At 44.0% G+C, this 13,172-nt stretch overlaps 1 non-coding gene across 1 annotated transcript; it reads right to left on the bottom strand.

Annotated features, from left to right (window-relative positions):
* Positions 1-1,696: 1,696 nt before the first annotated feature.
* On the bottom strand, positions 1,697-1,855 carry LOC114608437. The gene has a single exon (XR_003709370.1). It is a non-coding gene; the product is annotated as a U1 spliceosomal RNA (small nuclear RNA).
* Between the last annotated feature and the right edge of the window lie 11,317 nt (positions 1,856-13,172).

Raw genomic sequence — 13,172 nt, 5'->3', positions numbered from 1 at the left:
TACCTATTAATCCATCTTGCTAGCCCTTAAGCACCAATTTATATAAATAAACATCCACCAATATAAATATATATAAACACATGTATATAAATAAATATCCTAGTCCAGTACAATTTAAAGATGTACTGAGTGCCACACACTTAATAACGGAGGTCGTTTTTGTTTTGTGTAATTAAATCTGAGCAGTGTGTATTGGTGTTGTGTGGTATGACAACTTCAACTCGAGACACACGGATTCTGTGCTCAGAACTATCCAGAACCAACGTCTTGGTGAAGCCACGTGACACCACACGGGTGAGTGACGCCCTAAATACCTTGGGTTCATTATGCATTCAGTTTGAGTTAAAGTTAAGTAGTCGCGCTTTCAAAATTCCTTTGCTGCTGTCAAATTTTTTGTGGCCTCCACCTTAAGTCATACCAGTTCATCCAGGGTCACACCCCAGCGTTTCAAAGCTAGAATCGCAAAACCAAGTACAGCCTCTGGAGCTGGGCCACTGGCGTGAGCCCCTGAGCAGTCACGGCCCCTCACATCCTTGAAATCTACCAACATGTGTTCCCGCACTCCCCTCCGCTCGACTACCTGCTGCATTCCAGCCCTTCCATCGAGGTCCTTAAGAAACATTCCCATCGGCCGGGCAGTGGTGGCGCACGCCTTTAGTCCCAGCACTTGGGAGGCAGAGGCAGGCGGATTTCTGAGTTCGAGGCCAGCCTGGTCTACAGAGTGAGTTCCAGGACAGCCAGGACTACACAGAGAAACCCTGTCTCGGGAAAAATCACAAAAAAGAAAAAAAAAAAAAGAAAGAAAAAATAAAAGAAACATTCTCAGCCATTCCAAAGAGCAAGTTCAGTTCGGCTTGTCATTGTATCCACAACCCCCCAATTTGACACATCCACACTGATCACCCTAAGAAGCTCGTGACAGTTGGGGTCTCTGCTGAACCATTTGATCCATTAGTATTGGATCATGAAGGTGTCCCAGAGGCGAGGGGTGAAACAACAACATGGCGCACGTGACGTTGATGCCGGGACCTGTGCTTCCAGCAATAAGTGTTTCTTCAGGGGACTTTGCTTTGTCCTTCTGGCTCTTCACTTTGACTTTGGGCCTGGACCCTGGACTTGGCCTAGACTTCTGGCACTGGTGGCCCAGGTACCTGCTGTAACCTCAGACTCTGAGTTCCTCACCCCAATGTCCATGTCCACAGGTCAGGCTAAACGGCTCCTCCTGCTTTCTGCTCCGTCATTTAGCCTTCTGATTTATAACTATTTGTTTTCAGGACTGGGCCCCTCCCGGTATTGTGAGGAACTTAAAGGAAGAGAGTGGGTGTCAGACGTATTTCATAAGTGAATGCCTGAATAAATTATAATGTGCCTGGTTTAGTGATCATAATCACTTGTGATGTGCCTTTGAGTGGCACAGAGGGATATTGTTGTCATCCCTAACTTTCATGCCAAGTGTCCCAAGAGAGAGGAAGAGGGGCCTCTGTGTCACTAGCCCCACCTTGAACCCAAAAGCACTTCAGTTCTCCATTGTTTTATGTGTGTGTGTGTGCACACGCACGTGTGCATGTGTGTGATATGTGCCCATGTATGTGGAATATGACATCAGGAGTCTTCTCTTACTCTCCCCCTAATTTATTTATTTTTTTAAAGAATATTTTATATATTTTCAATAAATATTTTTGTAAAGAATTTTATAAAGGGAAGAATGTGAGCATAGACCCCACTTCCACAAATTATGCAGTTGAGTTTTCTGCCTTTGGAGAAGTGACAGGGGCCAGCATATCCCAAGTACAATGGATAAGCCTCATCCTGGGAAACCACCTCTGTGGCCATAACTTCCCCACCGGGTAAGTATCCAAACTCACTTTTTGAGACAGGTTCTTCCTCTCTTCCTTTTTTAAAAAGATGTGTGTGTGTTTTTGTTTTGTTTTTAATGTATATAACTGTTTTGTCTGCCTATATGTATGTGTACTGTTTGTGTGTGTGGTGCCTGCAGCAGGCAGAAAAAAAAATGTCAGATCCCCTGGGACTGGAATTATAGATAGTCGTGAGGTGTCATATGGGCACTGGAAACCAAACCTGGGTCCTCTGCAGGAGAAACAAGTGCTTTTAAATGTGAATCATCTCTCCAGCCCCTTGAAGTGGCGTCTTTGATAGAACCTTGAGTTCACTGGTTAGGGTAGACTAGCTGACCAATGAGTTCCATGATCCTCCTGCCTCTGTCACTCCAATGCTCTGTTTATAGATACATGCTAGCACACAGGTTTTTGTGTGTGTGTGTGTGGTTTTGTTGTTGTTGTTTTGATTTCTGTTGTTTTGTTTTTAAACAAACCAAAAACCAAGAATGTCACCATGTATGCATTGGTGTACTGAGCTTGCTATGAACACCAGGCTAACCTCAAACTCAGAGATTCCCCTGCCTTAGCCTTCTGAGTACTGGGATTAAAGGTGTGTGCCAACATGGATTCCATACTCCGCTTTGACCTTTTTTGTGGGTACTATGCTTCCAAACCCAGTTCCCCGAGCTTTCACAGCAGGGACCTCACTGACAAGCACTCTCCCCAAGGCCCACCACTGCCTTCTCTGCAACTTGACCTGGATGGATCTGTTGCTTGGGTATGCATTTTTGAACTTCATCTTAAAGTGGTCCTGGCCCCTCAACATTGCACCATATTCCCACCACCGTGTTTCATGTTTTATTACTTCTGTAGACTGTGAGTTAAGATAACAAGGCAATGAAGAAGAAAAAAAAATCACTCCAAGCCGTTTGTAGAGATGGGAAGCTGGAACAGGGCTATGAGAAGCAGACTGGGTGCCACAGGAAGGAGGAGTTGTTCGTCCAGGCCTCCTGTCTTATCAGAGCTCCATAGCTTCTTGCCAAGGTTTAAGAAAATGATGTTCTATGCCGGAGAGCTATGTTGTATGTGTCTATAGGTAGGAAGTCTTTCAACAAGTATTTTCACTATAAATACCTAGCATGTATTTTCACCAGATTAAGTCTGCAGTATCAGCTCTATATTGTGAAAAAATGACATAGGCTGTAATCACTGTGTACACTGTGTGTAGTTAAGGACATTGGCAACACTGGCCATTGAATGAAGGTTTATAGCATATAGAATCCCATTGGTGAGCTGGGTGGTGGTGCATGCCTTTAAACCCAGCATTCAGGAGTCAGAGGCAGGCCAATCCCCGACTTTGAGGTGAGTTCCAGGATAGCTAGGGCTACACAGAGAAACTCTGTGTAGGAGGAGCTAAGGTGGGAGGAGAAAGGAGAGGAAGAGGAAGAGTAGGGAGAGGAAGAGGAAAAGGAAGAGGAGGAGCTAGGGAGAGCAGAGATGTAGGAGGATGGAGAACCACACAGGTATGGAGAGCAGTCGCAAGTAACAATTTATAATTAGGTTAGCTAATTGGGAAATAATTCTAATTGTATGGGCATATTGTTACTCAGCATTACTAAATATATAAAGCCTTTGATTAATCTTTAAGCATTAGAGTCTCATTTTCTTACTGGACTCACATGGATGGCGGGATGGTCTGGACAATGCCCAGCCTTTTGGAGACAGCACAGAAGATTGGCAGAGCCATCTCCCATGCTGGCGTCTCATGGGTGGCAGGGCTGGTGTTTCTGGCTGGCCGTTTCTAGCTGCAGCGCGCATGTGGCCTCCAGCCAAGACACATGGCAACTGAGCTAGGCAGAGCTGCAGCAGCTTAGATAGTCAGCTTGACCAGAGGCCGGTTTTTAAAATAATTATTACAACAACTCTGTCTAGGAAAAACAAAACAAAAACACCAATCAAACCAAAACAAATCAATAAAAAAATTCTATCCGGGATGTGGGCTGTGGTCCATGCTTTCTGATTGTGAAATTTTCCCTTCTGGGGTAATGATAGGTAGGGAGAATGGAATGGCTTTTGAAAAGCCACTAAGACTGCACATAGGTAAATTCGTTTAATCGCAGCACTCAGGAGGCAGAGGCAGGAGGATCTCTTTGAGTTTGAGGGCCAGCCTGGTTTACATAATGAGTTCCAGGCCAGCCAGGGCTCCTTAGTCAACCGTTTATAGAAAGGAGACGGGGGTGAGAGTAGGGCTGGAGAGATGGCCCAGAGTTAAGAACACTTGTTGCTCTTGTAGAGGATCTGGGTTCAATTCTTAGAACTCGCATGTTGGCTCTGAACAGTCTATAATTTCAGTGCTGGGGAAGCTGACATCCTCTTCTGACCCTTCAAGTACAAGACTCACATGTGTTTCTCATACATATGTTCAGACAAGACACTTAATGTACACAAAGTAAATAAATCTACTAAATATTCTAAAGCTAATAAGGAATTTCAACTCTGTTCTTTTAGATATTTACTCTAGGTGCTAAGGCTGGGTTGGTAGAGTACCTAACTGACAACCCTAGGCTCTGACACCAGCCCTACATAAACTGGGCATAGTGGCCACATCTGTAACCTTAGTATTTGGGAGGTAGAAGAAAGAAGATAAGACGTTCAAGGATATCATCCGCTAAGTAGTGAGTATGAGGCCATCCTGGGCTACACTGAGACTCTATCTCAAAAACAAAATAATAATAATTAATAACTATAATAATTGTAAAAATAGGCATAGTTAAATAAATGTCTAGATTCCTTTGAAACCACTGCAGTGACTTAATCTAGACAATGGAAATTATTATAAGAATGTGTGGAGCTTTTGTTGTTGTTTGGTTGTGTTTTGTTTTTCTCATTTGGTTAAGGGGTAGGTCTACCTGGAACAAATAAGTAAGACAAATTCTAAATTTGATTTTGCTGTTACTTGTCAACCAACTGATCACCAAAGATTGGCGTCCACTGCACACACAGGCCCATGTCGGGAAGTGTATAGAGAAGGTCGAGGTAGCGATCCTTCCTTCTATGAATCTAGAATCTGTTCAGATGTCATTTAATCAGAACCCACCAACTAGTCACACAGCCCTGGGTTCAAATCTCAGTTGTAGAATTTGATCACAAGATGGGACTTCGGTAAATCACAGACACCTCTGAACTCTGTCAAATGAAGATGCTTATAGCCCCTACCTGTGCGGTAGCCATGGGAACTGGGCAGATAATAGGCATATTTATCAGGCCACATGTACAAACACTTCCCGCTTGCCTTAGTCCTTAGCCTAAGGAAGACCTGTGGTAACCCACCCACACATGTGCATCATATAATCACAGGCACACCAATAATAAATAGTTTTAAAACTGATTTTATTTTTTTTTTCACATTTATTGATTGCTTGATTTTATGTATGTGTGCATGCCATGGTGTGTGAAAAATCTCTTGGGGTGGGGAAGGAGTTTACTGGGTACAAGTCTCTTCCTTGCAAGCTTGATGACCTGAATTCAGTTCTCCAAAACCTATTCAAAGGCCATAAAAGCCAGACACAATGACATAAGCATCTGTAATTCCTGAAGGCCTCCCTCCCAAAGGCAGGGCTTCAAGGATGTCTTTTGCTACACAGGGAGTTTGAAGCCAGCCTGTCTGAAATTTTGAAAAGAGAAAGGAAAAAGTTCCTTGATGAAGCAATAAGCCAATACGGTATTATTCGTTTTACTAAACTGCTGGCCCTTGAGGAAAGCACGTTTTAAATGATGTGCGCCTTCATGAAGAGATGGAAAGTCTGAAAAAGCTGAATGCTGAAGAACAATGACCACCCCGAGGAGAAGATCTTATGCAATAGTTTTGAGTTTCAAACTAAATTGCCCTATTTTTCCCCTGGAACACAGTTTTCTCCTTGGACAAACTCAAACTGATGAAAGTGGGCTGTGCTTCAGACCTGAGAGATTGGCTGACATCTCCTAACCACAGTGAGGCAGTCCCCTAAAGAAGACCACTGACGTCTCTGTCGCCTCTGAGAAAATTCAAGCTTTAAATTGGAAACTGGACTTTTGAAAACTCACGTTTGCCGTGGGTCCCTGGGCATCTTCCAATTCCTAGTGGCCTTTGTCAGGAGATCAGTGGGCATAGCAACAACAATAATATTTGATGTTATACAATGAAATATGTTAGAGGTGGTGAGATGGCTCATCAGGTCAAAGCACTTGCTGCCAAGCCTGATGACCTGAGTTGGATCCCTGAGACCCAGTGGAAGGAGAGACCTAACTCCTGTAAGCAATTCTTCTGACCTCCACGGGGAGACTGTGGCATGCACATACACACATACATCATACACACATGTAATAAGTAAGGAAATAAAAGTAGAAATAGATAAATAAACATGTAGGTTAACATTTGCAAGAGCTACATAATTCTCTGAACTGATATTATCCAAATGACCAAGACCTAACTTGACAGCATACACAAAAATGAAATGATATCTAAAGTACAATACAAGAGGGATATGGCAGCATGTACCTGTACTCAGGTAGTTGAGTCAAGAGGGTCATGTGACTGGAGAAATTTGGGTTGGCCTGGAACTCACAGATATCCACCTGCCTCTGCCTCCCGAGTGCTGGGATTAAAGGCGTGTGCCACCAGGTTCGTCTCCTTAACATTTGAAGAATATGAAGGGATCCCTTTAATCAGGAGCAATGAAAAGAGATGATTGTTCCTGATAAGCCTACTTTCCCTGTCTCCGCTCTCATTCTGTTCTCTGGCAGCGTTTACTGAGTACTCCTCAGTCCTAACCACAGGGAACTGCTTCCTTTAGATCTCGGTTTCTGTTTCCTCATACCTAGCACAAAGACAGATCTCATGGCTTTTGAAGCATGGCCTTCACTTTCTGTGTATAAAGTGAAAATACACGGGCGCTCCACGGTTAAGGGGAAGGTTTTTATCCTAGGAGAGGGGTGGAAGGTGGAGGGAGGGGGAGAGAGAAAGAGAGGTGCGAAGTGGGGCGTCTGCAAGAGTCCAGAGCAGAGAAAGAAAGAAGTAGATTGGACATGGCCAGGGCTCTTTGAAAGAGGGAAGAATCGCAGGGGAGAGAGAATATGGAGAACATGGTGGGTGGGAGAAGTGGAGTTGTAGGAAGAGTGAGTAGGTGTTGGGGAGAGAAGCATGTAGGCCGAGGGAGTGTAGGGGCTGAGGGATGAAGAGGGCTAGGATGCTAGCATGGATTTTGAAATGTGTATGCCAGCATGCACTTTGATATGCTGATAGGTGTCACAGGCATCCATAGGACCCTTATGCCACAGAGGGCAGGGAAGTGACTCCTTTTGGTAGAGGGGAACCAGTTTCACAAGTTCCTGAAGAATGCAGGCTTTTATTTAATCCTCCTATGGCCCAGGTTGAGCTCCTTTCTGAATATTTGGACCTCTTGGGGTTTGGGAAACCGGAGTTTCCTTTGAACCTAACAAATGTCTAAACAGATTTTTGATGTTGATATCATCTCTGTTGTCAAGGAATTTATGAGTTAGTGGGAAGAGCTAAACAATTTTTCAAACATGGGCTATTTTAGGATTTGTGTCTTTTGTAAATCATGTTTACTTATTTCGCATGTACCTGATGTGTGTGTGTGTGTGTGCGTGCATGTACGTGATATGTGTGTGTGCATGTATGTGTGGAGGTAAGTACTTTTACCTGCTGAACATTTCATCAGTGCCTAAATGTATTTCTAATCTTATTCAAGAGGAACACACACACGTGCACACACATACACACACACATGCACACACACACACGTGCACACACACACACACACACACACACACACACATTTCTTAACTGAGAAAAAACTTTACACTGTGGCTCAGGCATGCCTGAAACTATGTAGCCTCTACTGGCCTTGATCATACAGCAATCTTCTATGCAGCCTGGGAAGTGCAGTGATAGGTGATATAGCCCAGAGGCACAAAATTTGACTGCCCAGTTCTGGAATTACAGGAATAGGTCAACCTACCCGGAAACTTTTCCCCTCCTCTTCTGTTTTTTTTGAGAGGCACAGATTAAACACAGCTTCCTAGGCTGTTTTTTATCTTGCCATTCTCCTGCCCCTACTTCTCTAGTACTTGGACTACAAGCCCGTACCACCAAGCCAGGCTTAGATCTGTGATCTTGCATGCAAAAGTAAAACCATGGCTACAGGTGGGTGGTCTTGCTTCTTACCACAGCTTCTAGGTAACAGGAGAAAAACAGGTGGCCACACCCACTCAGGAAAACCAAAAGGCACATCACAAGAGCCTTGAAGACATTGCTTGTCCCTGACACTTTTTTTTTTTTAAAGGATAGAGTCTCATTTATCTCAGGATACTCAAACTTGCTTTATAGTAGGGGATGGCCTCGAACTTCTAGTCCTCCTGTCTCTACCTTCTGAGCACTGGGATTTCAGGCATGCAATATCATGCTAAGCTTATGAGGTGTTGGAGATCACACCTAGGTTTCACATGCTGGGTACTTAGGATCACAGTTTCAACCCTTGTCCTATATATGGGTTCATGATAGCACCCTGGTCACCACCAGCCTGTGACACTATGGGCGAAGCCACCAGTGGTTTAGTTCCTTGTAAATGTTCCTTGAACTCTGCTTGTGTTTTCTTTCCCTTTGCCTAAACATGATTCTAAATAGAAAGAAAGGCCATGCCTCATGGAGTAAGATATTAGTTGTTAGAGTCATCCACTCCAAAGAAATAGAAGAGGAATATTGGCCAGACAACCTAGCCAGCAATCTTCCTGTAGATTGGAGACCCCAGGATATAGGGTGACTTTTCAGGAGTAATCAGAATGTGTGCCAAAGAAATGGGCAGCAGTGGCATTGATGAGTCTAGTCTTCATGGTTTAAAAATGCTTCTTGTTTTTCTTGTTTTTTTTTGTTTTGTTTTTTCTCTGTGTAGCCCTGGCTGTCCTGGAACTCACTCTGTAGACCAGGCTGGCCTAGAACTCAGAAATCTGCCTGCCTCTGACTCCCAGGTGCTGGGATTAAAGGCATGCGCCACCACTGCCTGGCCTTAAAAATGCTTCTTCAGGTTTCCCCGTAAGCCCTCTGCTTGTGATTGTTAACAGAGATGACCCTTGAGGTGGCGGTCTGGCCTTTTTCCAGTTCAACTAATTCGTCATAATGAAGTTTTGTTTCTACTGTCACCTTGTCTCTTGACTAATTAATTAGCTTTATTACGCGTATGTTGACTAAGTCTTCACTTGATAATGAGAGGCAGTGGAACGGTTGAGAGGTGGGACATAAATAAAATTAGGTCACCCAAGGTCAACCCTTAGAGTGACTATTGGGACCCCTGACCTTGCCTGTATCTCTTTGCTCCCTGGACACCACATGGTGAGCAGGTTTCCTCCATCATTTGTCCCCACCACACTGACTCTCCCCAGGCCCCAAAGGAACAGGAGTCAACGGGCTCTAAATTGAAACCTCTGAGATCATAAGCCTAAATAGACCTTGCTCCCTTATAAGTAGTTTAGCTGAGGAATTTAGTCACAGTGATGGAAAGCTGGGTAGCACACTAGGAAAGAAAGATAATGAAGCAAGTATCTAGCATGACAAACAGGCCATGACAGTAATACTCAGAACTTCTGGCGCTGGGCATGGTAGCACACACCATTAATCCCTACACTAGGGTGAGGTCAACCAAGGCTATACAGTGAGACCGTGTCTGGAAACAAAACACAGGAACAAATCTTCTCATTAAAAAGACATCTCGCTCTGAAGGAAGGCTCCATAGAAGAAGCAACTCTTAGGCTAGATTTTTACTTTGAGGAACGATGGATTCAGTTGGAAGAGGATGTTGAAGAAGTGTGAAGAAGGTGTGTTGCATGACACAATTTCCTGGGAAGGTGCTACACATGTCTACTCACCCCTAGGGACCCCATGACAAAAAAAAAAAAAGTATAAAAAACACCAAAGCCCAAGTTGGTGAACCCTGAGGGGTTTTTTTTGTTTTGGTTTTGGTTTGTTTTGGTTTTTTGAGACAGGGTTTCTCTGTGTAGCCCTGGCTGTCCTGGAACTCACTCTGTAGACCAGGCTGGCCTCGAACTCAAAAATCTGCCTGCCTCTGCCTCCCAAGTGCTGGGATTAAAGGCGTGTGCCACCACCGCTCGGCGAACCCTGAGTTTTATTAGGGTTAATTATGGAAACAAAAATGACTCAAAGACAGCGGCATTACCAAAGCCACCCCAGCATGGGTGAAAGCTCACAATCTGGGAACCCAGAGCACACTGTGCAGCCTGCAGGCAGCTCAGTAGGTTGGAGGGTATCCTTTCCAGTTGCCTCAGTTGATCTAAGCCTCCTCCAGGCAACTCTGCTGGTGTCTGCTTCTTCCTGGTGGCTGGTTTGGTCTCAAAATGTTCTTTGCATCTTGGCTTACCTGATTCTTCTTTGAACCTTCATCTCCGCCCCACCCCACACACACACATACACACTCTTCTTTGCTAGCTGGAACCTGGGATACAGGAGACCTTGCCTCAAAAAAAAAAAGAGAGAGAGAGAGAGAAAGAAAGAGAGAGAGAAAGAAAGAGAAAAAAGAAAAGAAAAAAGAGAGAAAGAAAAAGAGAAAAAAGAAAGAAGAAAATCAGAATTAACACAAGTCTCTGTTATTGGTTATCTGCCTGAACAATATGCTTATCTTTACAATGCCTTTCACAGGATGACGTAGATGGAGCTGCGACTCAGTGGTAGATCATTTCCTCAGATTGCCTGAGGCTTTGGAGTCACCTCTGGCCTACAAGAAGGAAGGATGGAAATGAGGGATAGAAGAGGGGAAAGAAGAAAGAGACTTATAGTAGTCAGGTGTGTTGGAACACTTTTGCAACCCCAGCATTTGGGAGGTGTAAGCAGGGAATAAAGAGCTTGAAGACAGCCTCGACTACCTAGTGAGTTCCGGACCAGCCTGGGATACATTCGGCATTGTCTCATACGATGAATGGATAAATACAAATTAGGGCAGGAAACAGCAACCCTGTGTATCAGAGGGACTAAAGATCTAGCTCAAAGGAAGAGCATTTGCTTAGCACACGCAAGGCCCTGGGTTCAATCCCAAGCATAAACAAGACCAAACCGAACGTAGGTCATGCCCAAGCAGTGGTGACAGAGAAGGGAACATCAGATTAGCAGAGTCCTTGATACACTTGGCAGTACACCCTCCTAGGCACTCACAATATGCATTTACTCCAGGAATTATGGCCCGATCCTAAGAATTTCCAGTGGCTCCTCTTAAGAGTTAAAAAATGCTTAAGATTTCACAGGTAAGCAAATGTCAATCATAAATCAATCATCTGTGTCTCAATCACACTGCTGCTTTGATTTATTTTTTATCATTTTTACTATCTTTTGAGACAGAGAGGATACTCCAGACTGGTTTTAACTTCACAATGAGGCTGAGGGTGACCTTGAACTTCTGATGATCCTGTCTCCAGTTCTAATCACTGAGATTATAGGTGTGTGTCACCTTGCCCATTTTATGGGGTGTGTAGGATGGAACCCAGCTGTGTTGGTTTAAAGAGAACAGCCTCCATAGGCTTGAGTAGTTCTAGGCTTATGTATTTTCAAAACCTACTTTAATAAGGGATCTTAAATGCTTTAATCTCCCTTCTAGCCCACCATCCACCAGAGGTAGTAGAAAGGAAAGGTTAATAGGGCAAGTAGGGTGTGGACCTGTGTGGGAAATTAGGCCACAGCAGTGGAGTAGGATTCCCGGAGGCTTTCCACGTGGCGGGTCCCACATACAGGAGAAACGTCTGGCGTTCCAAAAGGCTGGAGGCTTTGGCAATGGCAGACCCCAATGACACGAGAAAGTCTTTGGTTCCAGAAAGGTTTATTTTCATGGCAGATGGTAGATGGATCTAGTTGTACCCCCCCCCAAAAAAAAAAAAAAAAACTCAGGGTAGTCCTGAGTTAAATAGGGAGGGAGAAAGGGGGAGGGCCTGGGGAGGAATGCTTAATTTGCTCTGCCCTCTGGCCTTCATTAGTATGTAAATCCCTAGGGCCTGAGGCCTATGGTCATGCCCTCTACCTATGCACGTTGGGAGGGGCTGTAAAGGCCTACGTGACTGAACAATGTAGGTCTATGGAGACAAGACTGTGCGTCCAGACTCAGGGTTCTGGGGACGTGGCCAAATGCCTGCTGTTTCTCACTTATAGTCTAGGGGTTCCAGACACATGCTCAGCCAAGAACCAAGATACCCTTACGCAGTCCCACAGACCTGTTTAGAAATAATTCTTTGGGGGTGATTCCAATCTTCTGTTGTCAGGATAGCAGCAATTCAGTTCACATGAATCAGCAGCAGTAGCTTTAAGCACTCTCAAACACCATTCACAAATTAGCAACAGCAGTTCCATCCAGAAGAAACTGTGAGAATCTGCCTATCAGCCGAGTCCACAGAAGAGCCAAGAAGACACAGGAATACACAAGGAGTTCTTTGTTGCGTTTCTGTATACAAAGTCATGACAAACGAAGATCAGTGAACAAGGCAAGCTGAATGAACCAACACCACAGTGTAGTTGGGTAAGGCCAGAGTCAGCAAAGCCCAACGAAGAGCAGCGGAGAGTGGCAAGGCGAACCGAGGCCACAGCATAGTCCACTGTCTGCTGGGTTATATTTATATCCTCGCCAAACATAAAATGCCCTCTCAAGTGTCTGCACCAGCAAAACACCATGTGCCTGTTTCCAGGCAGCTTCCAGAAAAATACCTGTCTGTCCTCAGCAAAATATCCTCTCATAAGATAGTCTCAAAAAAAAAAAAATCATCACATGATACAACTGAATCTCCAAAGAAACCCAGAAATTTCCACTTCAATTGACTTCAGCTGTAAATAGAATAGTAACAGATTCAGAAGTCAGAAAAGTGCTGATTGAATCTTTGGCTCTTGAAATTGCTAATTCAGAATGGGAAAGGGTGATTAGATCTTTAATGGCAAGGTCAGCACCAATAGGTGAATGAATTAGAGATACAGTTGATATTGAATCTCACATTTATGATGCTAGTCTGGTAGGAGAAGAAATTTCTAAATGTCTTAAGAAAAATTAAAGTCCCAAATGTTTTAATTTTTGGTAAGCAAGGTCATTTGAAAACAGATTGTAGGCAAGGTATTCCTAGAAACAATATATTTTTTTTCCAAAAATAATCCAAAGGTTCAAGTAAAAAAAAAAATCCAAAAAGAAGGCCTCAACATTCAAGAATATGTGGAAGGTACAGCAAAAGTCATCATCACTAGGCTGATGAATACAGGTCAACAAGGCAAGGTCACACTTCGACATCAAGACCCTAAGGGGC

Source organism: Grammomys surdaster, unplaced genomic scaffold, assembly GCF_004785775.1.
Source record: "Grammomys surdaster isolate TR1022 unplaced genomic scaffold, NIH_TR_1.0 125896, whole genome shotgun sequence".
NCBI classification, from domain to species: Eukaryota; Metazoa; Chordata; class Mammalia; order Rodentia; family Muridae; genus Grammomys; species Grammomys surdaster.
This window is presented reverse-complemented; position numbering and strand designations above follow the sequence as displayed.